The sequence below is a fragment of the Salvelinus alpinus genome, chromosome 9 (genome assembly GCF_045679555.1).
Source record: "Salvelinus alpinus chromosome 9, SLU_Salpinus.1, whole genome shotgun sequence".
Lineage (NCBI taxonomy): Eukaryota > Metazoa > Chordata > Actinopteri > Salmoniformes > Salmonidae > Salvelinus > Salvelinus alpinus.
The window spans coordinates 26,047,376-26,075,298 of NC_092094.1; the positions used below are offsets into that span (position 1 = coordinate 26,047,376).

Below are 27,923 nucleotides of genomic sequence, written 5' to 3' on the forward strand. Positions count from 1 at the left end.
TTCAGCTCTGAGTCTCTACTTTTATCCCAATGTAAAATACACAATTTTAAATGTTGCTACGGTCACATATCTAGTTCTTACCACATATTTAGAGATGGGTTATCTTCTTCATCCTGTGGTGGGATTACCTCATTCACACTTTTAACAATGTTTCAAATAAGGTAGCTTCCATGTGGTTTGTCAATGGTTGAATCAGAAAATGAAAGGCTATGTAGTGAGTGAAGTGATGTTCTTTTTTAAGGTTAAAATATAAATATTATCTGCAATAATCTGAACCAATTTCAATGTTTCATTTGAAATACTTTACCTATGGAAAGGCATAACTGATAACTGCATAATGTCCATAGTATGCAAACTGTAGATGTAACCTAACTCTGTTTGACTGGAAGCATTAGTCACACAGTGTCTGAAAACACTGTAATTTCGATTATAGCCCACAGGACATGGCACAACTACTCACAGAATCCTGGTATGATCCTGCCTCACACCCTCTCCCTCTCCCTCTCTTTCTCTCTCTATCGCTCTCGCTCTCTCTCTCTCTCTCGCTCTTTTGGACATGATAGGAGGACCTGTCAACGAAGCACCTGGAGGCAACCAAGTGGAAATAGACTTTGGTAGTAGCAAAAACGAAAGGCCCCTCTTTTGCATGATACACCAAATCAATATCCCTCCAGTGGAGGGGCTCACACTTCACAAACACAAAGGACACCTTGCTCAGTGAGCTCAGCCCACCCTGGCATGTCAGATACCTTCCTCGATGAACCTGAGAAACAGGGAAACACACACACACACATACAAACATACATACACACACACACTAAAGTATGCCTGCACAAAGGCACATGCGTGTGTACATAAACACAAGCACAGTAACTCACACACAATCCCCCCAGCCCCCGTAACAGCAGCACACAAAGATACAAGGGTGTCTGCTTCTACCCTGGGCAAGGAGCACAACGTAGAAAGGACTTTAAAAAAAATTGCGGCCCACAAACGTTCTCTTTCCCCCTTCACTGCAGCCACATTCATGGCTGCCATAAAGCAGGGATAAAAGGGAGAGAAGAAACCAGCGAAAAATGCTGCTGAGGCTTTTTCCACTTGGTCATCGCTTCAGCGCGCAATCATGATGAGTTTTTTTTGTCCTGACTGCCAGTAACATGGTGGGGCTTTGACAGAGCTTGGCATGTGATATGGATAGCATGGATGGTATGAGAGGACAGGAGAAGGAGGATGTTGGGGACCAAGAAGATGTTCTGTGAGGGAGGAGGAGGCGGGCTGGGACGGCCTGTGGATGGTGGAAGGAAAAGACATGATGGCACTGTGAGGTGCCTACAGAGAGACACACATTAATGAGATACAAAACTGAATCAGGTCAGCTCCTGGCAGAGCCTGATGTTTTACGCAGTACTCCAAAAAGAGGAGAGAACAGGGTACCAAAAATACCAAATCAGTCACACTCGCAATGCAGTATTGAAGCAGGAGCTCCTTTTCCCATATTTGTTTCTCTCTTTTACCCATATTTCAAATCCTATTGCTAACACCATGTAACATTATGTTAACATTGCTGTGGTGGATGTGATTGAATTCGAGCTAACAAGGGGTGTTTTCTGGGTGGGATAGCCCCTGAGAAGGATTGTTGCTAGAAGTGTGGTAGCTGCTGTATACCAAAGTTACCGGAATCTTTAGTCATTTTGGTAATCAACAGTATCTACTTGTATCTTGGTAATCAACAGTATCTACTTGCATTTGTGAGCGGTATTAACATGTTGAATGCACCGAGCTGTCTGTTTAAATTACTAGCACATAACTCAGACACCCATGCATACCCCACAAGACATGCCACCAGAGTCTCTTCACAGTCCCAAAGTCCAGAACAGACTATGGGATGCGCACAGTATTACATAGAGCCATGATTACATGGAACTCTATTCCACATCAAATAACTCATGCCAGCAGTAGAATTAGGTAAAACAAAATGATAAAAATACAACTTATGAAACAGCAGGGACTGTGAAGCAACACAAACAAAGTCATATACATACAAATACACGATAACATACGCACTATACACACATGTACACATGGATTTTGTGTTATAGATATGTGGTAGTAGAGTAGAGGCCTGAGGGCACACACTTAATGTGTCGTGAAATCTCAAATCAAATCAAATTGTATTTGTCACATACACATGGTTAGCAGATGTTAATGCGAGTGTAGCGAAATGCTTGTGCTTCTAGTTCCGACAATGCAGTAATAACCGACGAGTAATCTAACCTAACAATTCCACAACTACTACCTTATACACACAAGTGTAAAAGGATAAAGAATATGTACATAAAGATATATGAATGAGTGATGGTACAGTACGGAATAGACAAAATGCAGTAGATGGTATCGAGTACAGTATATACATTTGAGATGAGTAATGTAGGGTATGTAAACATAAAAGTGGCATAGTTTAAAGTGGCTAGTGATACATATATTACATAAAGATGGCAAGATGCAGTAGATGATATAGAGTACAGTATATACATATACATTATATTAAGTGGACTTGTTTAAAGTGGCTAGTGATACATTTTTGAGCAATTTCCATCAATTTCCACTATTAAAGTGAGCTGGAGTTGAGTCAGTATGTTGGCAGCAGCCACTCAATGTTAGTGGTGGCTGTTTAATGTGTGAAAGTTAAATATTTCAAAAAAATATTTTTGAATGTCCCTTTTCAGCAGAATTTTGGGGGGGGTTCCGCTAGCGGAACGTGTGTCCTAGAAAGGTTAAGGAGAAGTTTATCTTTAATCCTATGTATAACACTTGTATCCTTCATCAAAGTTTATGATGAGTATTTCTGTAAATTGATGTGGCTCTCTGCAAATTCACCAGATGTTTTGGAGACAAAACATTACTGAACATAACGCACAAATGTAAACTGAGACTTTTTGATGTAAATATGAACTTTATCGAACAAAACATAAATGTATTGTGTAACATGAAGTCCTATGAGTGCCTTCTGATGAAGATCATCAAAGGTTAGTGATTAATTTTATCTCTATTTCTGCTTTTTGTGACTCCTCTCTTTGGCTGGAAAATGGCTGTATGTTTTTGTGACTAGGGGCTGTCCTAACATTATCGCATGGTATGCTTTCGCCGTAAAGCCTTTTTGAAATCGGACACTGTGGTTGGATTAACAAGAAGTTTATCTTTAAAATGGTGTATAATACTTGTATGTTAGAGGAATTTTAATTATGAGTTTTCTATTGTTTGAATTTGGCGCCCTGCAATTTCAATGGCTGTTCTCAAATCGATCCTGTTAACGGGATTTGATCCCTAAGAAGTTTTAAAACTTGTTTTTCAACCACTCCAAATGTCTTGTGAACAAACTATAGTTTTGGCAAGTCGGTTAGGACATATACTTTGTGCATGACACAAGTAATTGTTCAACAATTGTTTACAGACAGATTATTTCAATTATAATTCGCTGTATCACAATTCCAGTGGGTCAGAAGTTTACATTCACTAAATTGACTGTTCCTTTAAACAGCTTGGAAAGTTCCAGAAAATTATGTCATCGCTTTAGAAGCTTTTGATAGGCTAATTGACATCATTTGAGTCAATTGGAGGTGTACCTGTGGATGTATTTCAAGGCCTACCTTTAAACTCAGTGCCTCTTTGCTTGACATCATGGGAAAATCTAAAGAAATCAGCCAAGACCTCAGAGAAAAAATGGTAGACCTTGGGAGCAATTTCCAAACAACCGAAGGTACCACTTTAATCTGTACAAACAATAGTACGCAAGTATAAACACCATGGGACCACGCAGCCGTCATACCGCTCAGGAAGGAGACGCATTCTGTCTCCTAGAGATGAACGTACTTGGTTGCGAAAAGTGCAAATCAATCTCAGAACAACAGCAATGGACCTTGTGAAGATGCTGGAGGAAACAGGTACAAAAGTATATATATCCACAGTAAAACGAGTCCTATATCGACATAACCTGAAAGGCCGCTCAGCAAGGAAGGAACCACTGCTCCAAAACCGCCATTAAAAAGCCAGAGAAATGTCCTCTAATCTGATGAAACAAAAATAGAACTGATTGACCATAATGACCATCATTATGTTTGGAGTAAAAAGGGGGATGCTTGCAAGCCGAAGAACACCATCCCAACCGTGACGCACGGAGGTTGCAGCATCATGTTGTGGGGGTGCTTTGCTGCAGGAGGGACTGGTGCACTTCACAAAATAGATGGCATCATGAGGTAGGAAAATTCTGTGGACATATTGAAGCATCGTCTCAAGACATCAGTCAGGAAGTTAAAGCTTGGTCGCAAATGGGTCTTCCAAATGGACAATGACCCCAAGCATACTTCCAAAGTTGTGGCTAAATGGCCTAAGGACAACAAGTCAAGGTATTGGAGTGGCCATCACAAAGCCCTGACCTCAATCCCATAGAACATTTGTTGGCAGAACTGAAAAAGCGGGTGCGAGCAAGGAGGCCTACAAACCTGACTCAGTTACACCAGTTCTGTCAGGAGGAATGGGCCAAAATTCACCCAACTTATTGTGAGAAGCTTATGGAAGGCTACCCGAAACGTTTGACACAAGTTACCCTCTCTTGGGCACGTGCGACGGTAGCGTCCCACCTTTTCAACAGACAGTGAAACTGCTGGGCGCCAAATTCAAAAACAGAAATACTCATTATAAAAATTCAGAAAACAAAACATATTTTACATAGGTTTAAAGATTAACTTCTTGTGAATCCAACCACGGTGTCAGATTTTTAAAATGCTTTACGGCGAAAGCATACATTACGATTATGAGAACATAGCCCACAAGACAAATCATTACAAACAGTAGCCAGCCAGATAGAACAGTTACACAATTTAGAAATAGAGATAAAATGAATCCCTTACCTTTGATGATATTCATATGGTTGCACTCAGCAGACATTCCTTTACTCAATAAATGTTCCTCTTATTCGATAAAGTCTTTTTATACCCAAAAACCTCAGTTTTGTTCGCACGTTTTCTTTAATCCACAGGCTCAAACGCAGTCAAAACAGGAAGACAAAAAAATCCAAATTGTATCCGAAAAGTTAATAGAAACATGTCAAACGATGTTTATATTCAAACCTCAGGTTGTTTTTAGCCTAAATAATCGATACTATTTCAACCGGACAATAACGTCGCCAATATAAAATGTAAACAAGAAACGCACTCTCTCGGTTCTGCGCAAGAAAAAGCTCCGTGAAACTTTAGGGTCCACTCATTCAGACTGCTCCTACTTCCTAATTTTTCAGAATACAAGACTGAAACACTTTCTAAAGACTGTTGACATCTAGTGGAAGGCATAGAAACTGCAAGTTGAGTCCTAAGTCAAGGGATACTGTAATGGCATTGAATAGAAAACTACAAAACAAAACAAAAACAACTTCCTGAATGGATTTTTCTCAGGTTTTCGCCTGCCAAATCAGTTCTGTTAAACTCACAGACACTATTTTAACAGTTTTGTCAACTTTAGAGTGTTTTCTATCCAAATCTACCAGTATGCATATCATATGCATATCATATCTTCTGGGCCCGAGAAACAGGCCGTTTAATTTGGGCATGCATTTCATCCAAGATTCCGAATGCTGCCCCCTACCCTAGAGAAGTTAAACAATTTTTAGGCAATGCTACCAAATACTGCTTAAGTGTATGTAAACTTCTGACCCACTGGGAATGTGATGAAAGAAATCAAATCTGAAATATATCATTCTTTCTACTATTATTCTGACATTTCACATTCTTAAAATAAAGTGGTGATCCTAACTGACCTAAAACAGGACATTTTTACTAGGATTGAATGTCAGGAATTGTGAAAAACTGAGTTTAAATGTATTTGGCTAAGGTGTATGTAAACCTCCGACTTCAACTGTATTCGACATGTGATTAGGCCACAGAGAGGGCCAGAGATTATTACCGACACCTGTGATAATTGGAAGTACCCAAAAGGGCCATCTAGATGTCTTGTGATAGATTACATAAAATCCTTAAACGAAACCAAATTTCTGTCAGTTTACTGGTAAACTTCGAATGTTTCCAGTAATATACCATCCCTTGCAACCCTAGCTGCTGCACATACTACTCTCACTATGCATCTCACATAACCATGAGCGCCAACTGAACATGAGAAAAACAAAAACTGTGACCAATGCAACGGATAGGATTACCATAGATGTTATCGCTGGCATGGTTGTATTTAATAAGCAAAGGGTTTACTGCTGTTAATCTTAAGCATGGGTATGGAGAGAGAAGTGGGAAGAGAGGGCACAATTTCCCTTTGGGGTAAAGTCTACAGATTAAAAACCAGCGAGTGTTGTTGCTGTTGAGTAAACCAAGAGCACTTGTTTTCTGCATGACTACAGCAAGCATAGCACCGGTACTGAAATTGTGCTATTTGTTTAAGCACAGTGAATAATTTGGAGAACCACTACAGTGTTACAGCATGGGATGCCCAGGGACATGGGATTCCCATAGCAGCATGCTAGAACTAAACAGACCCCACCCATTGATACCCCAGCTGCCTCCCCTCCCAGCCCCCAACACATACTCACACAACACACACACACTTCATCAGGGGACCGCACAAAGTTACTACTTCGAGTCTCGTTGGTGATCATTCTTTGGTTGGCATCATTTTACTTCCTGTCCTTGGTTGCCATGCCAATGATCACAAAAGGAAATACCGCTGCTAGGCATACTAGATTGTTGTATAATACTCTTCACTGTCCTTCCTCCCACTGAATCCCAAGACACGTCTATGAGAGATTTTTTCTCTATCTAATACCTCTCTATCCTTGAATCAGCTTTACCATTACAATAGCGTCATACGTAGGTAGGTAGCCCAGCGGGTTGAGAGCGTTGGCCCAGTAACCGAAAGGTCGCTGGTTTGAAACCCCGAGCTGGCAGGGTGGAAAATATCTGCAGTTTTACCCTTGAGCAAGGCAGTTAACCCCCAACAACAACTGTTCCCGGGCGCCATTGACGTGGATGCCGATTAAGGCAGCCCCCAACACCTCTCTGATTCAGAGGGGATGGGTTAAATGCGGAAGAAACATTTTAGAATTCATTCAGTTGTGCAACTGACTATGTTCTGTGTACATTGAAACTGCACAAGAGAATGGACACAGTAACATTGTAGAGATTATTTGAACATATCAGGGCTCATTCTGTAAGAAACATGCCTTAGTCCAAATTGTGTTTGTACCTATGGTGGGAAGGGGCCACATCAGGGCACTTCCAGTCTCTTAAATCAAGTGTCAACTACATCTATCTGGGACATGCTGCTGTGCAAATCAAACACACTTCTGAAAGCGCAATTGATTAAATAGCAGCCATTGTGTCAGGATTTACCTTTTGGTTACACTGGTCAACATATAACCCTGCTGATGCTACGACATGACAATAATGTCCACAATGAGTGGGAGATTGAAGGGTTTGGTTGATGGATCAAAATCACATTTCAAAATGCAATCTTCTTTTTAGTCTTTACAATGAAATCCCTTTTTTTCTGCATTATCTGTACAAGCTTCTGTAGAGACTGACAGTCTTTCACAACGCAAGCTTTTCTGGCACAAAATTACAGTTTTAATTTGCAAAGCAATTTTAATACAGTTCATTAAAGTATTATTTTGAAGTTAATCTGACACTTTAAGTGAAAGACTAAGCTTGAAGTCACATAACTCCTTTGGGAACCATTTTAACCTATTTGTTTTTTAAAGTTGTTGGAGAAATATATTGTATACAAAACATTAAGAACACCTGTTCTTTCCATGACATAGACTGACCAGGTGAATCCAGGTGAAAGCTATGATCCCTTATTGATGTCACTTGTTAAATCCACTTCAATCAGTTTAGATGAAGATGAGGAGACAGGTTAAATAAAAAAAATGTAAGCCTTGAGAAAATTGAGACATGGATTGTGCATGTGTGCCATTCAGAGGGTGAATGGGCAAGACAAAAACTGTAAGTGCCTTTGAACGAGGTATAGTAAGAGGGGGCCGGGCGCACCAGTTTGAGTCAAGAACTGCAATGCAGCTAGGTTTTTCACGCTCAACAGTTTCCCTTGTGTATCAAGAATGGTCAACCTCCCACTGTGGGAAGCATTGGAGTCAACTTGGGCCAGCATCCCTGTGGAACGCTTTCGACACCTTGTAGAGTCCATGCCCTGCTGAATTGAGGCTGTTCAGTCTAGTTTGGGAAGAGTAAGCCAATGGAGGATAATTGGAAAACACCATGTATGAAACACTAAACAAATTAATGAATAGATAAATGCAACAGGACTCATCAAAAAGTACATTTAGTGAGAAACAAATATGAAAACACATTTTTGATAAATAAATCTCAGTCAGTGTTTTGTGCGATTTCAACATTTTGGATTAGAGTTCTCTTCCTTAAACTGGTAGAGATAGAGAGGAGGGCTGTGTGAGAGGGGGAATGGGACAGAGAAATACATGACACATACAGAGAAATGAACTGCATACATAATGTGAACTGTGCTCACATCTCATCTATTCATCCACACAGAACTGGATTAAAAGTTCATCAGGATGAAATGCATAGTCCAGTGGTCAAGCACCACATATCGTAAAAGGTCCCAGTTACTGAATCATATCTGAGGGAATTAATGTCTCATTAACTGAGAGAGGCTAGTGGAGAACATTATTTAAACTTTAAAACACATTCTGTACTGTAATAGTTTCTGCTGTGCAATTTTCATTTAAATTAATGATATATACAGTGCATTCGGAAAGTATTCAGACCCCTTGACTTTTAACACATTTTGTTACGTTACAGCCTTCCTCATCAATCTACACACAATACCACATAATGAAAAATTAAAAACAGTTTTTTCGAAATTTTTGCAAATGTATAAAACATTTAAAAACAGAAATATCACATTTACATAAGTATTCAGACCGTTTACTCAGTACTTTGTTGAAGTACCTTTGGCAGCGATTACAGCCTCGAGTCTTCTTGGGTATGACGCTACAAGCTTGGCACACCTATATTTGTGGAGGTTCTCCCATTCTTCTCCGCAGATCCTCTCAAGCTCTGTCAGGTTGAATGGGGAGCGTCTCTGCACAGCTATTTTCAGGTCTCTCCAAAGATGTTTGATCGGGTTCAAGTCCGGGCTCTGACTGCAGGACATTCAGAGACTTGTCTCCTCCTGCATTGTCTTGGCTGTGTGCTTATGGTCATTGTCCTGTTGGAATGTGAACCTTTGCCCCATTCTGAGGTCCTGAGCGCTCTGGAGCAGGTTTTCATCAAGGATCACTCTGCACTTCGCACAGTTCATCTCTCGATCCTGACTGGTCTCCCAGTCCCTGACACTGAAAAACATCCCCACAGCATTATGCTGCTACCTCCATGCTTCACCATAGGGATGGTGCCAGGTTTCCTCCAGTCGTGACGCTTGGCATTCAGGCCAAATAATTAATTCTTGTTTCTCATGGTCTGAGAATCTTTAGATGCCTTTTGGCAAACTCCAAGCAGGCTATCATGTGCCTTTTACTGAGGAGTGGCCTCCGTCTGGCCACTCTACCATAAAGGCCTGATTGGTGGAGTGCTGCAGAGATGGTTGTCCTTCTTGAAGGTTCTCCCATCTCCACAGAGGATCTCTGGAGTTCTTTCAGAGTGACAATCAGGTGCATGATCACCTCCGTGACAAAGGCCCTTCTCCCCGATTGCTCAGTTTTGCCAGGCGGCCAACTCTAGGAAGAGTCTTGGTGGTTCCAAACTACTTCAATTTAAGAATGATGGAAGCCACTGTATTCTTGGGGACCTTCAATGCTGCTGAAATGTTTTCGTACCCTTCCACAGATCTGTGCCTCAACACAATCCTGTATCGGCGCTCTACGGACAATTCCATCTTCCTCATGGCTTGGTTTTTGCTCTGACATGCACTGTCAACTGTGGGACCTTATATAGACAAGTGTGTGCCTTTACAAATCATGTTAAATCAATTGAATTTACCACAGGTGGATTCCAATCAAGTTGTAGAAACATCTCAAGGATGATCAATGGAAACAGGATTCACCTGAGCTCCATTTTGGTTCTTATCGCAAAGTGTCTGAATATTTATGTAAATGTGATATTTCTGTTTGGTTTTATACATTTGCAAACATTTCTAAAAACCTGTTTTCACTTTGTAATTACGGGGTATTGTGTGTAGATTGATGAGGAAATGTGTTTATTTAATCCATTGTAGAATAAGGTTGTAATGTAAGTAAATTTGGAAAAAGTCGAGTGGTCTGAATACTTTTCAAATGCACTGTAGCTATACCCATTGAATCTTATACTGCATGCATAGCATGCTTGTATCAAAATAAGAAAATAAAAGTACACCAAAGTAACATATCAAGGTTATGTGTTACATAAACAAGCCTTGTGATTTGTAAGCCCTTGAGACATACCTTGCAATGGTTCTAAATTAACTCTTACATGGTTCTTCTATAAACACCTGAGTGAGTATATGTTATATAGAAGCAACGTATAATCATGCATTTTGATTATGCTAATTTGAACAACCATTATTTAAGGTACTAGACATCTACTGTGAAGCACCTGATACATTCAAATAGAACCACATATGACTCGGATTCTCACCGCACACTTTTATGTGACGCTATTTCGATATGTATGACATTTCTCAATTTCTGCCACTGGGTGGCTGGCAGTGGCTCATTTGTGAGTCAACACTGACCATCGGTCTACATCCAGCCAGTGTCAGGGAGGGCGATGTGGCCATCGGAGCATGAAAATAACCATGTAACGTGTCTGCAGGGCAGCCCATTCACTATACAAATGAGCTGGGATCATATCCACGGGCTACATCTACAGCGCTGAGCCAGCCACAGAGCTGGAGCAATGGTCCGATCCCCCAGTCGGGGAATGACCCCGGAGCAACACATTTTCAGGACAAATGAGGCGCAGTAATTCCGATTGGCCTCTTTAGACATGAGTTTCGGGCAGAGAGCTCATTTAGACTGTTGGCCCTGAATCCCATGTACGACCATAGCATCATGCACATGCACACAAACACGCACGCAGGCACACACACACACACACTCATGAATAGATACGGATATAGACACACACCGGCACACAAACGCACACACAGACAGAAGGCACAGAGCGTCGTGTCAAGGTAAGTTAACATTCTGCAAACACACAGGCTCATTCATTCAAACCCACATCACACACACATATATACAGACTAGAGGTCGACCGATTAATCGGAATGGCCGATTAATTTGGGCCAATTTCAAGTTTTCATAACAATCGGAAACCGGTATTTTTGGACACCGATTTGGCCTATATTTTTATAATTTTTTTTACACCTTTATTTAATCTTTATTTAACTAGGCAAGTCAGTTAAGAACACATTCTTATTTTCAATGACGGCCCAGGAACGGTTGATTAACTGTCTCGTTCAGGGGCAGAACGACTTTTTACCTTGTCAGCTTGGGGATTCAATCTTGCAACCTTACAGTTAACTAGTCCAACGCTCTAACCACCTGATTACATTGCACTCCACGAGGAGCATGCCTGTTACGCGAATGCAGTAAGCCAAGGTAAGTTGCTAGCTAGCATTAAACTTATCTTATAAAAAACAATCAATCAATCAATCATAATCACCAGTTAACTACACATGGTTGATGATATTACTAGTTTTTCTAGCGTGTCCTGCGTTGCATATAATCGATGCGGTGCATATTGTTGCTCCAATGTGTACCTAACCATAACTTCTTATGGCTGCAGGGGCAGTATTGAGTAGCTTGGATGAAAATGTGCCCATTGTAAATGGCCAGCTCCTCAGTCTCAGTTGCTAATATATGCATATTATTATTAGTATTGGATAGAAAACACTCTAAAGTTTCCAAAACTGTCAAAATATTGTCTGTGAGTAACACAGAACTGATATTGCAGGCGAAACCCTGAGGAAAATCCAAACAGGAAGTGGCTTCTATTTTGAAAACTCCATGTTCCAGAGCCTCATTTTGCTGGATTTAAAGGGATATGAACCAGATTCCTTTTCCTATCGCTTCCTCAAGGTGTCAACAGTCTTCAGCCATAGTTTCAGGCTTTTATTTTGAAAAATGAGCCAGAACGATAACATCTCGTCAAGTGGTCACATGAGTTTTGCTCGCGCAACAGAGTTTGGACAGCCATTGTTTTTCCCTCTCCTACTGTGAAAGAGATTTGCGGTTGATATATTATCGATTATATATTTTAAAAACAACCTGAGGATTGATTATAAAAAACGTTTGACATGTTTCTGTGGACATTATGGAAACTATTTGGAATTTGTCTGCGTTGTCGTGCCCGCTCTTTCCTGTGGATTTCTGATCATAACGCGCCAAACAAACAGAGGTATTTTGGATATAAAAATAATCTTTATGGAACAAAAGGAACATTTGTTGTCTAACTGGGAGTCTCGTGAGTGAAAACATCCGAAGATCATCAAAGGTAAACGATTAATTTGATTGCTTTTCTGATTTTCGTGACCGAGCTACTTGATGCTAAGTGTACTTAATGTTTTGTCGAGCGATCGATAAACTTACACAAACGCTTGGATTGCTTTCGCTGTAAAGCATAATTTCAAAATCTGACACGACAGGTGGATTAACAAAAGGCTAAGTTGTGTTTTCCTATATTGCACTTGTGATTTCATGAATATAATTTTTTTTTGTAATATCTATTGAATGTAGCGCTATGCTATTCAGCGGTTGTTGATGACACTTATCCCATTAACGGGATTGCAGCCATAACAAGATAAACATCAATGCCTTTCTTAAAATCAATACACAGAAGTATATATTTTTAAACCTGCATATTTAGCTAATAGAAATCCAGGTTAGCAGGCAATATTAACCAGGTGAAATTGTGTCACTTCTCTTGCGTTCATTGTACGCAGAGTCAGTGTATATGCAACAGTTTGGGCCGCCTAATTTGCCAGAATTTTACTTAATTATGACATAACATTGGAGGTTGTACAATGTAACAGGAATATTTAGACTTAGGGATGCCACCCGTTAGATAAAATACGGATCGGTTCCGTATTTCACTGAAAGAATAAACGTCTTGATAAATAAACGTCTTGAATAAACGTGATAGTTTCCGGATTCGACCATATTAATGACCTAAGGCTCGTATTTCTGTGTGTTATTATGTTATAATTAAGTCTATGATTTGATAGAGCAGTCTGACTGAGCGATGCTAGGCACCAGCAGGCTCGTAAGCATTCATTCAAACAGCACTTTCTTGCGTTTTGCCAGCAGCTCTGCTGTTTATGACTTCAAGCCTATCAACTCCTGAGATGAGGCTGGTGTAATCGATGTGAAATGGCTAGCTAGTTAGCGGGGTGCGCGCTAATAGCGTTTCAAACGTCACTCGCTCTGAGACTTGGAGTGGTTGTTCCCCTTGCTCTGCAAGGGCCGTGGCTTTTGTGGAGCGATGGGTAACGCTGCTTCGAGGGTGGCTGTTGTCGTTGTGTTCCTGGTTCGAGCCCAGGTAGGAGCGATGAGAGGTACGGTAGCTATACTGTTACACTGGCAATACTAAAGTGCCTATAAGAACATCCAATAGTCAAAGGTTAATGAAATACAAATGGTATAGAGAGAAATAGTCCTATAATTCCTATAATAACTACAACCTAAAACTTCTTACCTGGGAATATTGAAGACTCATGTTAAAAGGAATCACCAGCTTTCATTTGTTCTCATGTTCTGAGCAAGGAACTTAAACGTTAAAACGTTCTTACATAGCACATATTGCACTTTTACTTTCTTCTCCAACACTTCGTTTTTGCATTATTTAAACCAAATTGAACATGTTTCATTATTTATTTGAGGCTAAATTGATTTTATTGATGTATTATATTAAGTTAAAATAAGTGTTCATTCAGTATTGTTGTAATTGTCATTAAAAATCGACCGATTAATCGGTATCGGCTTTTTTGGTCGTCCAATAATCGGTATCGGTATCAGCGTTGAAAAATCATAATCGGTCAACCTCTAATACAGACATACACATACCCTCTGTCAATACCTCCCTTTCTTTCACATACCCAGATTTTCTTTGTCATTGCTATTGTGTATACCTCACTGAATTCCTGACCAATTTCTTCACTGACCAATGGAGATTGGTCAGTAGTCTGTTGTTCTGTTGTCAGTAGTCTGTTGTTCTTAATGTCACTGATTTATTTCCACAATTAAGCAGAATCTGACACCCAGGTGCTTTATCGATCATCTCAGGCTGAGGAGAGGGAGGGAAGGGCACAACTCAGGAGATGTGTATCGGTCTAGATCAATCTCCCTACATGTTTTCTTTCACAATCAATGTCCAAATGTCTCTATCACATAGGCAAGGATAAAATCCCCATGTCTGTGTCCTGTGTGTGCCTTTGTGAGTCTGTCTATGTTTGCGTTTGTGTGAGTCTGCATTTGGTCATGCTGTGTGTTCGTGTGTGTGTGTACCTCCCATTCTGTGATGCTTCATCCTGTTAAGGTTTCCGAGTGACTGTGGTTAGAAAATGGCCGCTAAACATTATGCTGTCATTTCATGGTTATGTGAGGCAGTCAGAAGCACCTCTCTCTCTCTGTCCACATTAGTCCTGTCAACCTGGGTGTCTGGCAGAGGACAGGGTGACCATGCACAGCATCCAGTCTGACCCGGCCATCTAGAGGTCACAACCCTGGGCCGCCATGCTGCAGGCTAGAGCAGCAGCAACAGCAGCCTCTGGTCTGTGTGATGGAAGACGTGCCACAGACACAACAGCTGCTGGACCAGGAAGAGAGAGAGACAGAGAGGCAGCTCCCAGGGAACAGCTGTCTGCTAAAGGCTACCAGGGAGGGCAACAACTAACCAACCCAGGTGTTTGGTGAAGAACGGAGGAAGTGTTGCGTTGAATAACCTTTGTGACCCATTTGGTTTCTGTGAATGGGGTAACTATAATCAAAGGTGTGTTATGAGTTTGGATTTTTGTTTCAAATACAATTGGATAAGCACGGTACAGTAACAACCCGTTGCATTTCTGTTTCAGCATATAAACCAGAGGTGTATGTTTTCATGTAGTTTTCATCTTGAAGTGCTTGTGTGGAACACTGCATCGGGGAGCTTAATGACTCATGCTGACTGAGCTACAATACACATACCAAAGAATGTAGGAAGAGACAGAGTCAACTGAGCAATCCAGACACCAAGCCTATGGATGGAGGAGTGTCATTCCCACGATAGAGTGCCTATATCTAGTTAATAACAGCTAATTGAGCTCCAGGAGCTCTCTCTCATGCCTAGTCTATTTCAGTACACACACGAGCTCCTGGTGATTCTGCTTTTAGCCAATCAGTAACACACACGACGAGCACACAGACAAACAGATACTCACACGCATGGTCGCATGACTTTGTCTGAAAGTGGGGGTGCAAAAATAAAATATATATTTTTATTAAACATTTAAACATTTCTTCACAGGGGTAATTTATATTTATGAACAGAACACCACTTTTTTATTAGGTGCCTCCACAATAAATTCTATATAACTTGAATACTTGAATGAAACACACAAGGCCAGAAAAAAATGTGTGCGCATTTATCTAGGCCTATATGCAAACGGTGCAAAACAATTCCTAATATACAGTGCCTTCAAAAAGTATTCATACCCCTTGACCTATTCCACATTTTGTTGTGGTACAGCCTGAAATCAAAATGGATTAAATATATGTTTTTTTCTCACCCATCTACACACAATGCCCCATAATGACAAAGTGAAAACAATAACATGTATTTTTTAAACATTTATTGAAAATCAAATACACAAATATCTCATTTACATAAATATTCACACCCTTGAGTCAAAACATGTTAGAATCCCATTTGGCAGTGATTACAGCTGTGAGTGTTTCTGGGTAAGTCTATAAGAGCTTTGCCACCTGGATTGTACAATATTTTCACATTATTATTTTTAACATTCTTCAAGCTCTGTCAAGTTGGTTGTTGATCATTGCTAGACAGACATTTTCAAGTCTTGCCATACATTTTCAAGCCGATTTTAAGTCAAAACTGTAACTAGTCCACTAAGGAACATTCAATGTCATCTTGTTAAGGAACTCCAGTGTAGATTTGGCCTTGTGTTTTAGGTAACTGTACTACCGAAAGGTGAGTTTCTCTCCCAGTGTCTGTTGGAAAGAAGATCAGGTTTTCCTCTAGGATTTTTCCTCTATTCTGTTTATTTTTATGTAAAAAAAACTCCCTAGTCCTTGACGATGACAAGCATAAGCATAAAATGATGCAGCCACCACCATGCTGGAAAATATGAAGAGTGGTACTCAATGAAGTGTTGGATTTGCACCAAACATAACACTTTGTATTATGGACATGAAGTTGATTTGACACATTTCACACAAGGTTTTCAGTTGTACTTTAGTGCCTGTTTGCAAACAGGATGCATGGCCTATATTAGTTTTGGAATATATTTTTTTGTACAGGTTTCTGTCTTTTCCCTCTGTCATTTAAGCTAATATTGTGCATTGTGTAACTACAATGTTGTTGATCCATCCTCAGTATTCTCCTATCACAGCCATTAAACTCTGTAACTGTTTTAAAGTCACCATTGGCGTCATAGTGAAATCCCTGACCGGTGTCCTTCCTTTCTGGCGACTGAGTTAGGAAATATGCCTTTATCTTTGTAGTGACTGGGTGCATTGACACAATCCGAAGTGCAATTAATAACTTCATCACGCTCAAAGGGATATTCAATGTCTCCTTTATTTATAGGTGCCCTTCTTTACGAGGCAATGGAAAACCTCCATGGTCTTTGTGGTTGATTCTCTGTTGGAAATTCAGTGCTCGACTAAGGGACTATAATTGTATATGTGGGGTATAAGTGGGGTATACCATAAAAAAATCATGGTAAACAATATTATTGCACACAGAGTCCATGAAATTTCTTATGTGACTTGTTAAGCACATTTTTACTCCTGAACTTATTTAGGCTTACCTTAACATTGACACAACTGTGGAAAGCATCGGAGTCAATATGGGCCAGCATCACGGTGGAACGCTTTCGACACCTTGTAGAGTCCATGCCTCAACAAATTGAGGCTGTTCAGAGTGCAAAAGGGTGTGAACCTCTATTAGGAAGGTGTTCCTAATGTTTTGTACACTCAGTGTATATTCAGTTAAAAGATTGATTTATTGAAACTACAATACAACTGGTGATATTATATCATAGAACACGATCTTTAAAAATGCAGTAACCTTAGCAGTTGTGCTTGCTTGTAGAAGCCTATGGCTGTGCAATGGCATAGCCTTGTTTTGTTAATTTAGCAGACAATATACGTATTTACAGAGCCCTTATCACAGTCAAGACACACCTATATTATAGTAAAAAACACAAGGTAATATAACAGAAGAAAATGGAACAGAATATTTTCGATTTAGTATATTCTGCCTGTGATTTGTAATTTTCTAAATGGATAATTCCACATCGAAAACTGCATGGTGATGAACTACAGCCACAACATCTGTTTGGTGAGTAGACCTAGGCTTATTAATGATTCTGAAGAAAACATTATCTTTGTCTTCATCAAACCAATGTTTTTGCATATTTTGAGTGTGTAACGAGTCTATGTTTAGGGGGGGTTATAGTGTAGCCTAAGGCTAACCAATTCTAAATGGCACTAGCAGTTTGCGAAGTAGCCTAATCGGAAAATAGATGGGACACAATTATTTTAAAACTGCATCTTGTAGTTGACGAATTCAACTACAAAATACTAGTCTTCTCCCATTTTTTTAACTATTGCCCCCACCCACAAGGTGTATAAACAACAACAATAAATAAGAATAAAATAAGGTAATAGATACAAAACAAAAATGTGAAGAACATAAATCAATCAACTCTAATTAGCACATGTAGGACAGTATGCAAGTGTGTGTGCATGGACTTTGCAGATGTATTTCTCTCATGTGCAGCACATAGTATTTGTTTTCCAGTCCTTCTTTGGGGGCATAATTGGCATCTCCTCCTCTTGCCTGCCCCAGCTGCAGCCTCAGATGGATCAGGACAAGATTCAGCCCCCTGAACAGCTTTCACAAGCGCTGCAGAGGCTGCTGTGCGGGGGAAGCGCTCCCTTCTTTGAATGTGTGGGGTTACAAGTGCCTTTCCCTGTTGCTCCAGGAGGAAAAAGCACTTGTTCCACTTATCAGGCACCCAGGTAGGGTTGATCTTGTTCCATATCACAAAGGCATTGTATGAGGACACATCAATGATATTATGGAAGATGACCAGGGGCCAGCGGGCAGTCATCCTCCTGCAGCTGTAAGTTCCAATCATCTTGTCCAGGTTGTCCATGCCTCCTTTGTTGTGGTTGTAGTCCAGGATGATTCCTGTCCTCACGATCACTGATCTCAGATGTTTTGTGCAGTGTGCTCAGTAGGACCACATTCTTGTTCCTCTTTGGGAGGTAAGAAACTAGAGTGGTGGCAGGGATGAAGGCAAACTTTGATGAGAAGGCCTCTCTCCCCCTTGTTGCAAGGAGAAGCAGGGGGGAGCTCAGGCTTGTTCTTTCTAACTGTGCCAACCATGATGATCTTCCTCTTCAGGAGCTGCTGGCTGAGTTCAATTAGTAGCACACATAATCTCAATATCTCATTGTGTGTGTGTGTGTGTGTGTGTGTGTGTGTGTGTGTGTGTGTGTGTGTGTGTGTGTGTGTGTGTGTGTGTGTGTGTGTGTGTGTGTGTGTGTGTGTGTGTGTGTGTGTGTGTGTGTGTGTGTGTGTGTGTGTGTGTGGGGGACTTTGTGGTGTGTAAATCATGTTATAATGACTCTAAGACAATCGTTGTACCCTGGTGGTGTTTCATGGAAATATGAACAAAGGTGATGTTTCACTTTTCTAATGTTGGGGTCACTCTAGGAAAAGTCATCAAATCTGCTGTTAAACACAGTGGGGGCTTTTGACCCTTAAGACAACACAAGGGTTAAGCAAGTCAGCCATGTCAGTTATGTTTTTTTTTAAGGCAGAAAATTAGGCTTAATTAACTGTTTCGCTGCCAGACAAGGCTCCACTGATAGCCAGGTGTAGCAGTGGTAAGGATTCACTCCATTGTGCTGGAAAGAAAGCTCTGCTGTTGGGACAGCTTTATTTAGGCCCTAACAGTTTGTGGGCACCGTTTGTCACCGTTATAGTGCAATTAATGTATTCTTTAGTATTGTGTTGTGTAGTGGCTTTGCTGGCATGCATCAAACTATTTTTCGGTGGGTTTGCCCCACCAAGATTTACATGCTTAAATCGTCACTGCATAGGGGACAACACAGAGAATTAAGATCATTTAATATTGCTATCAAAGCGCTAAGGAGAGTAAATATCAAGGGGCTAACTTAGTAAACAAGAGTCGAATACTTGAACTTGATACTGTTTTTTAGTTACATAATCATACTTCCACAATGACTAAGGAATTAGCGCACCTTTGGTGCTACTGTATGCTTTGTTATTTCCTGGAACTGCATAAAGGAAGATTATTGGAACTGAGATATCAATTTTTATTGTGATAGGACACCACTGCCTGACAAAGGCCACCCCAAAACCCAGGTCTCTTTGGACCTCCCTTCAGGCCAATGAGGAGTCATGTCCCTGTCACTAATCCAGGATCAGCCTGTAGCCTCTGGTTGTCTCTTTCTCTCCTTTTGCCTCTTGTTTTGCTCTCACCTGCCAATTTATTCACATTCTCCGTGGTTTCTGGCCATCCTCACGTTTGCTCGCTTTCGGATGCTGGCTCACCCTGAAAGGAGAAGAGAGGAAAAATTACTCATTATGAATACTTAAAAAAGAGAAAAGAATGACTGTGTTTACAATGACAAGCCAAGCTGCTTGGATGACACTTGGTTTTGTGGGCTCCTCACATGGCAACGGCGGCTAGCGGAGTGCATTGGTACTGCGTAGAGGGTGCCAAGGTCTTTGTTGAAGCAGTGCGAGTGTAGTACCGCCAAAGCAAGGGCTTAGCGAAAGGAAATGTTCTACCGGATAGGCATAGAATCACAGAGACTATTATTAGTACATCCCACTCCAGCTATAGACCTTTAAAAAATACATCACTGACACAGAATTCTGGCTAGGCCTATATCGAGTATCGCTGGAGACTGTTGGCAGACTGAACCTGTTTTCATTAACTATGTGGAAACCATAAAAATCTTATCCACCCACCTGACAAAAAAATAACTCATACCTCCCCAAACCCCTTTCTTCTCCAAAAATATCGCTCTACATTCCTGGCTCTATCCCCTGCCTCCTCCCTCCTCCTCCTCTCCCTTTCGGCTCTGCTGAGGCAGGTTTCGCTGCTTTTGAGGAACCAAGCGTTACATAACTGGAGGAGCGAACGTCCAGCTGGGCCAAAAAGAAGACTTTCTACTCAGTGGGGGGTGGGCTGCTCCACATACCCCAGGGACAGCGGACAGTCACATCTAACCATAGACAGAGGAGAGGAAATAGAGGATCCGCTCACTGAATAAATAATAGAGGGGTAAAAAAAAACACACCGATAAAGCCCTCAATCCTTCCAACCATTAATGCAAAGGGACGAGTGTTAATAAGGGAGTGTTTGAACCTCAGGAACATAAAAGTAGAGCCCTTTCCTGACCGCTGTCCTTATTTTCAGACTGGGTCTACAGTGGACTCCTCTCCTTGTCTCCTCACCTTCATCTGCACTGTTCTGTTCTGAAAACAAAGAACAGGTGACAGCAATATGGTTGATCCCTATCCAGCACTTGCTTTCACCTGTACATTTCCTTCCCCTCAGAGCAGACAAAGGCAGGAGACATGGAGAGGAAGTCTCTGTAGACTATGGAGATCCCTTGTCAGGGTTTTCTCGCTTTCTCGCTATTTCATCCATGCTGCGGCCCAGTGGGCGCTGTTCCACATTACTGTTGCATTATTTGCAGGCGCACGCAACTAATGGCATTAAAGCCTTGCGTAAGCTCAGAGCATCCAAATGTGTCTCTGTGTGTGTGACTTTGTCTGTGTGTGTTTGTGTGTGCGTGGGTGTGTGTGTGTGGTTGAGAAATAGTATCGAGAGAGAACGAGCAAGAGAGTGTTTGTGTGTACAACAATGAACTCATCACACATCACACAATACACTCCCTGAGGGCCCAAACCGGTGCATCTCTCGCTCTCTCCCTCTTTTTCTCTCTGGAGCTAGCTGACGCCGCAAAGCATATATTCAACTGAGAGTGACTAATTATACTAACAAAGAAGATGACGGAGATGATGGATATGAGCACTGCCACACTAATCATCATCATCGTCATCCTCATCAACAATGATATCTCCATAAAACAAACACACACACACACACACACACACACACACACACACACACACACACACACACACACACACACACACACACACACACACACACACACACACACACACACACACACACACACACACACACACACACACACACACACACACACACCTCCTACTTTGACAAAACACTGCATCATCACATTTCCAACTGTGGATCCAGAGTCAATGGCTCATAACGTGGAGAGATATTTGTTCTCTCTAATGAGGACAGAGGAAAATACATATTCAAACATTATGTCAGAGAGAGAAGAGTACCAGGGCTGGAGAAGCCTCCTCTGTGGCTGGGTCCTACCATGGGAGGATGGGGAGATGTAACCTACAGTTCATTGATATGCGTTCACTGTTTGAACTATATATAGTTAATGCTAGGAGAACAGTATAGAGTACATGCTGTCTATTTCAGCTCAGCCATGGGATGGAGAGAGGTCAGGTTAGTGCAGCTGATGCTCCGAGGAGGACAATGAATGGAAAGAACAGCAGCATATATTTTGAATAGCTGTCAAGACATCTCTCAACATTAATAAAAAATCCTAACAGTAAAGTCCTGAAATTGTATTCAAGGCACCATTTCACCTCGATTTCTGTATTTTTCTGTGAAATGTGTTCTACCTTTCCATATGGATGAATAGCACTCTAACCGATTGTATCAAATGATGGGTCCTATGTATGGGATAAGCACAACAATTTACTGGTGGTTTTTGGTCGACTGATAATAACCTCTGAATTCACCATCCCTTGAAGTAATTTTCCACACAATGTGCAACCTCAATTTCAACCCAATAAACTTAGAGATTGCAATACCTCCTCCAAGTCTCCAGAGACTTATGCTTGTAAGCTACCACCTCCCCACTAGCAGTGGGGCTCTTATCTCTCCTGAACTCATGGACACAAGGTGTATCTTTCCAGGAGTAGAAGTCCAACAAATCAAGCGATGTCAGCAATCTGCGTGCCTTCTACTCCTCTGGCCGCCCTATCACCATCTGACCCACAGGTCACCCTCCATCACCCTGTGGAAATGACCAAGAAGTGTTGTCAGGCCCAATTAATGGGCAACACACCCACTTGTATAATTAAGGCTTGGGGTGGGGGGGGGTCGAGGCTGGGGTGGTGAAGGGTGAAGGTGAGGCCACCCTGGCCAGGAACAGGAGTTCCCGGACGGGCTGTGAATGCTGAAATCACCTGGGCCGGTCCTCCAATTAATCATCACCTAATGGTAAATCCATCTGTGTCTGGATCAGCTCTCTCACCAGGCCAGCACACACACACTGACCTCACCACCAAGTAACAAGAGAGAGGGAGGGAGGAAGGGGAGAGGGGGATGTAATTGAAAGAGAGACAGAAAGGGAAGAAAGAGATGTATAGAGAAAGAGAGATAATAGTACACGTAGATGGAGATGTGTTTGGGGTGGAGAGAAGAATGAAGACATTGGGAGAAAGAGATCAAATGAAGGGAGGGAATAGCCTGCTGTGTGTGCAATCCAGCTAATAAAGAATGTCTGGATGCCCCGCTGTTAGGACCATGTCTGAAGACCAGACAACAATTGGTGTCGAGACAACAAATGTCGATGAAACATTTGAAAGACTTGAATAGCTGTTCATCACACATACTTCAAATATCTTTATGAAGGCACCAGGAGGTTGACTAGGAGTATAGGGTTGCGGGCCCGACAGCAATCTTTGTGTTGCGGTCGTCATTTTTCGTGCTGTGTGTGGGAGCAGGAGGTCAGACAGACAACTTTGGGATGAAAATATTTTTTGGGTCCTGCAGATTATTTGGAAACAGTCTTCTTTCTTCTTGGCATGGGTTAGCATAGGTCTACCTTTTGTATTAATAGCACATATTTGTTGCATTATTCACAAACTCAAAATCCGCAGCTTCGACTTCAATCAGTCTACCGCTCCTCTTCTAGTTGTGTTTGCGAGTTCAAGTGTGCCTGTAGTAGCCTATATGTGGGGTCTCAATTAAATAGAGTATGCTGCCTATGCATGGGCGGAGAATCACGTGGCAGTTATCTTTCCAAGGAAATTAACTTAAGTATGATTAGAATAATAGTTTAGTAATGTGTCTGTAAATAAATATGAATAATGGAAAGAAGTAAAAGGGGCTCAACCAACATGAGTCGAAGTGCAGTCCAAAAATGTTTCAATAAATATTGATTAGCCATGTATTTGTCTCTGCCTGCAGATCCTCATCCTACAAGGTAGGCTATATCCTATATGCAAAATGTAAGAGAAAGTGCAAGTGACCCGCTGTCATCATGCTTGCTGCTTCAAGTTCAGTAGCCATGTGTGGTCTCAAAGAGTAGGCTATAGCCTACGCATGGGCGGAGAATCACGGGGCAGTTTCTGTCCACGGAAATGTACTTAATAAATATGATTAGGCTATAGTTTACTATATTGCCTAAAAATAAATATGTTTGTCTCCATCTGAAAATGTTGAAAGTGCAAGTCTTTCCAACTCTACTCTCTTCAAACTAAGACCAGTAATACTGATAGCCTAATATATTGGGCCATGTGAGAATCTCAGGTAATTTAGGTTATTATTAATTATTTTTCTTAGGTTATTTTTGAGCATTTTGATATTAACTATAGGGCGCAGGTTTCCTGGGACAATGACTGGCAAGTCACATATGCTTAAAATAGCATTGCTGGACTGCAATTGGGTTAGGGACCAGGTTTTTGCAGTAGCGGGTGGGAGTCGGACAGAAAGCAAGCGGGTGTGGGAGGGTGCAGTATGAAAAGCTGCAGGTGTGGGCGGGAGCGGGATGAAGAAATCAGTCCCGTGCAGACCTCTAACTAGGAGGTTGGGGAGGAGCAGACAGCTTTTCCCAGCTGCCAATGATAGTTATAATAGTCATAACTAGGACCTGACAGTGATTCATAACAATTGAATGTTGCTTTATTCCTGTCTTGACGTGTCTCATATACAGACAGGGATTTATATGTAATGCTGGTTTCTTTTATTATAGTAAATACGTCTGGGGAGATGATGGTGATGAGATAAGGCAAATTTGGGACTTAAATGGGAATTAAGTGGGAATACATTTATCTGGAACAAAGAATATGATTTGGTAATTCTGTGTTACAGGATCTGTGACTTCATTAAATTAAAATGCAGCTAAAGCTCTACTTTAATATGATTTGTAATTAACACATTTCCCAGCCATATACATCATTTCTCTTAAATTGTGCTTACAGGCTTATCTGTTTCAACCTATTTTGTGAAACTGTCAAAGGCTTTTATGTGTATTGTGGTGTGTGTGTGTGTGTGTGTGTGTGTGTGTGTGTGTGTGTGTGTGTGTGTGTGTGTGTGTGTGTGTGTGTGTGTGTGTGTGTGTGTGTGTGTGTGTGTGCGTGCGTGCGTGCGTGCGTGCGTGCGTGCGTGCGTGCGTGCGTGCGTGCGTGCGTGCGTGTGTGCGTGTGTGTATGTGTGTGTGTCTTTGTGGTTTTTGTGGTGTGTAAATCATTTTATAACTGCCGGGTCAAAAATGAGCCTCAGACAATCTTTGTACACTGGTGGTGTACTGCTTTCATGGAAATATGAACAAAAGCGATGTTTCACATTTTGTGAAATAAAAAGTGTGTGTGTGTGTGTGCATTATTTGCAACATGTGTTTACATTTACATTTAAGTCATTTAGCAGACGCTCTTATCCAGAGCGACTTACAAATTGGAAAGTTCATACATATTCATCCTGGTCCCCCCGTGGGGAATGAACCCACAACCCTGGCGTTGCAAGCGCCATGCTCTACCAACTGAGCCACACGGGACCATGTTTCCTTGTAATCGCCTCTACTGACAACCAGCCTGTAATACTGAAAAATACGACACCATTATGTTTCACACAGACAGGCTAATACAGAAACAATGGTATGGTGCTTTAGCCAGATGCCCTTCTCAGTCATTGACAATGAGGACAGAGAAGGCCTGCTTATTCTAATGTAGTTGACAGGCCTGCTGCATCTGGTCTTTCACAACATCTGTCAAGACCTCAGAAATGGCTGCCAGTCTTATAAAACCAATGACAAGAGGGACGATTAACAGCAACAATGTGTGATGGACATTACCTACCATGTTATAGCATTATCAGTTCATAACTGCCCCAATGTAGAACCACAGCCATGGAGTCTATTCAATGGTTTTACCACCCAGCGCTAATACACAATTGTATTAACAAATGTGGATACTTAACACACTGTGTTATATAGTTCCAGAAGTAGGGAGGGATCGTTATCTGCCTGTCTAATATATATATATATATATTTATATACTGTATATATATATAGATAGACAAACTATCTGCCGAGTAAAATTAACACAATCAGGAGAGAGATATAGGATTAATATGTCTGATTAAGTGGCTGACTGAATTAGCATGTGGAGTGTAAGGAGGGTTTTGAAGGGAGTGAAAGAGTGGTAGGGAGGGATTATATAAAAAAAAATATGTCATTACAGACAGACAGCGTCCCGCTGAGAAGATAATATTTCCTGGTTTTACCTCGTCTAGTTGCAGTGGGGCCGTCTCTTCTCTTTGATTAATAATTTTTGACAAGGAAATGTTCCTCCGATTCATCTGACTGTGAAATTGATTCCTATTCACCCTTCTGCCTTAGGTTTTCAGTAGTACACATACCAGCTTTCAATTCTTCATGAAGTGGAAGATAATTGTTTTGGCCCCTTGAAAACTGTATATTCACAGAATAAATTATGAAACATTTTTACTGAGAGAGATACTGGTATTAAAGATGAGTGGGCCTTATGAAGGTGCTTAATTCTTGCAACTATAGGGGGTGCTGTTCCGCATTAGCATTTTTTGGTCTCCAAATTAAACTGCCTCGTGCTCAATTCTTGATCGTACAATATGCATATTATTGTTATTATTGGATAGAAAACACTTTCTAGTTTCTATAGCCGTTGGAATTTTGTCTCTGAGTGGTACAGAACTACTTCTACAGCACTTTTCCTGACAGGGAGTCAGATTTCAGAAATTTTTACCCCTGATCTGGGATCGGTTTTAAGGTGCCAGTAGATGCTATGGAGAAACCGACACTGCCTACGTCTTCCTCTGGGTGTCAGTACGTCATCACGCTTTGAATGGATTCGATTGCGCAATCAGAGCCACTATAAAATACGAAAACGTGGAAGTACCGCTCTCTTCCTGCATGCGCCTTGCGCAAGATGGACATCAGACCTGCCTCCTTCCAAATGGTTGTTTAGCCAGTGATATTTATCCGGTCATGTTTTTAGTCGTTATAGTTGTTAAAAACATCATAATGTAGTTAATTTGAACCGTTTTATAGCAATTTATATCCGTTTAGTGCGATTTTGAGGAATTTCTTTGTCGTGCACTCTGAAACTTTGGGCACGTTTCGGGGTCCCGTTCGATCGTTAGTGGATATTTCGAAGGACAGAGGACATCTATCGACCAAAAGAAGATTAGACCCAAGAAAGGATACATTGCCCAAGAATCTGATGGAAAATCACCTCATAGTAAGGAATATTTAATATGATAAATCGTTGTTCTGTCGAAATATTTTAAACGCATATTACGCCATTTTGTTTGTTATAGCTTCTCTTGGCGAACGCTGTATAAGAAAGTAAGGATAATTTTAGAAATGTAAATCAGCGATTGCATTAAGAACTAATTTGTCTTTCGATTCCTGTCAACCCTGTATTTTTTAGTCAAGTATATGATTAGCTTTCGATTAAACTAGATCACTCTGAAAGATGACATCCGACATTTTGAGGCTTGATTTCCTAGTATTTTCATTGTGTAACCACGGTTTTGTATGGCTAAATATGCACATTTTCGAACAAACTGTATATGTATGTTGTAAAATGATGTTACAGGAGTGTCATCGGAAGAATTCTGAGAAGGTTAGTGAAAAAATTAATATATTTTGGCGATGATTACGTTATAGCTCTCTTTGGCTTGAATCGATGCTCTGGTAACGTTTTCACATGTGGTATGCTAACTTATCGATTTATTGTGTTTTCGCTGTAAAACGCTTAGAAAATCTGAAATATTGTCTGGAATCATAAGATCTGGGTCTTTCCATTGCTATGCTTTGTCTATTCTTATGAAATGTTTTATTAAGAGTAAATTGGTCATACACGTTGCTCTCTATAGTAATTCTAGTCGTGTTGTGATGGTCGGTGCAATTGTAAACTGTGATTTCTACCTGAAATATGCACTTTTTTCTAACACAACCTATCCTATACCATAAATATGTTATCAGACTGTCATCTGATGAGGTTTTTTATAGGTTATTGGCTATCAATATCTTAGTTTAGCCGAATTGGTGATAGCTACTGGTGGAGAGAAAAAATGGTGGACAAAGAAATTGTGTATTTTGCTAACGTGTTTAGCTAATAGATTTACATATTTTGTCTTCCCTGTAAAACATTTTAAAAATCTGAAATGGTGGCTTTATTCACAAGATCTGTATCTTTCATCTGGTGTCTTGGACTTGTGATTTAATGATATTTAGATGCTACTATCTACTTGTGAAGCTATGC

The 27,923-nt window shown here is 40.9% G+C and overlaps 1 protein-coding gene across 1 annotated transcript in view; it reads right to left on the minus strand.

Moving 5' to 3' along the window:
- Window positions 1-27,923, minus strand: part of LOC139584559 (leucine-rich repeat-containing protein 4C-like) — a 97,317-nt gene that overhangs the window by 21,828 nt on the left and 47,566 nt on the right. The window contains exon 2 of the mRNA XM_071416559.1: window positions 19,746-19,818. The gene's annotated coding sequence lies outside the window, so the exon portion shown is untranslated. The remainder of the gene's footprint in view (window positions 1-19,745; window positions 19,819-27,923) is intronic.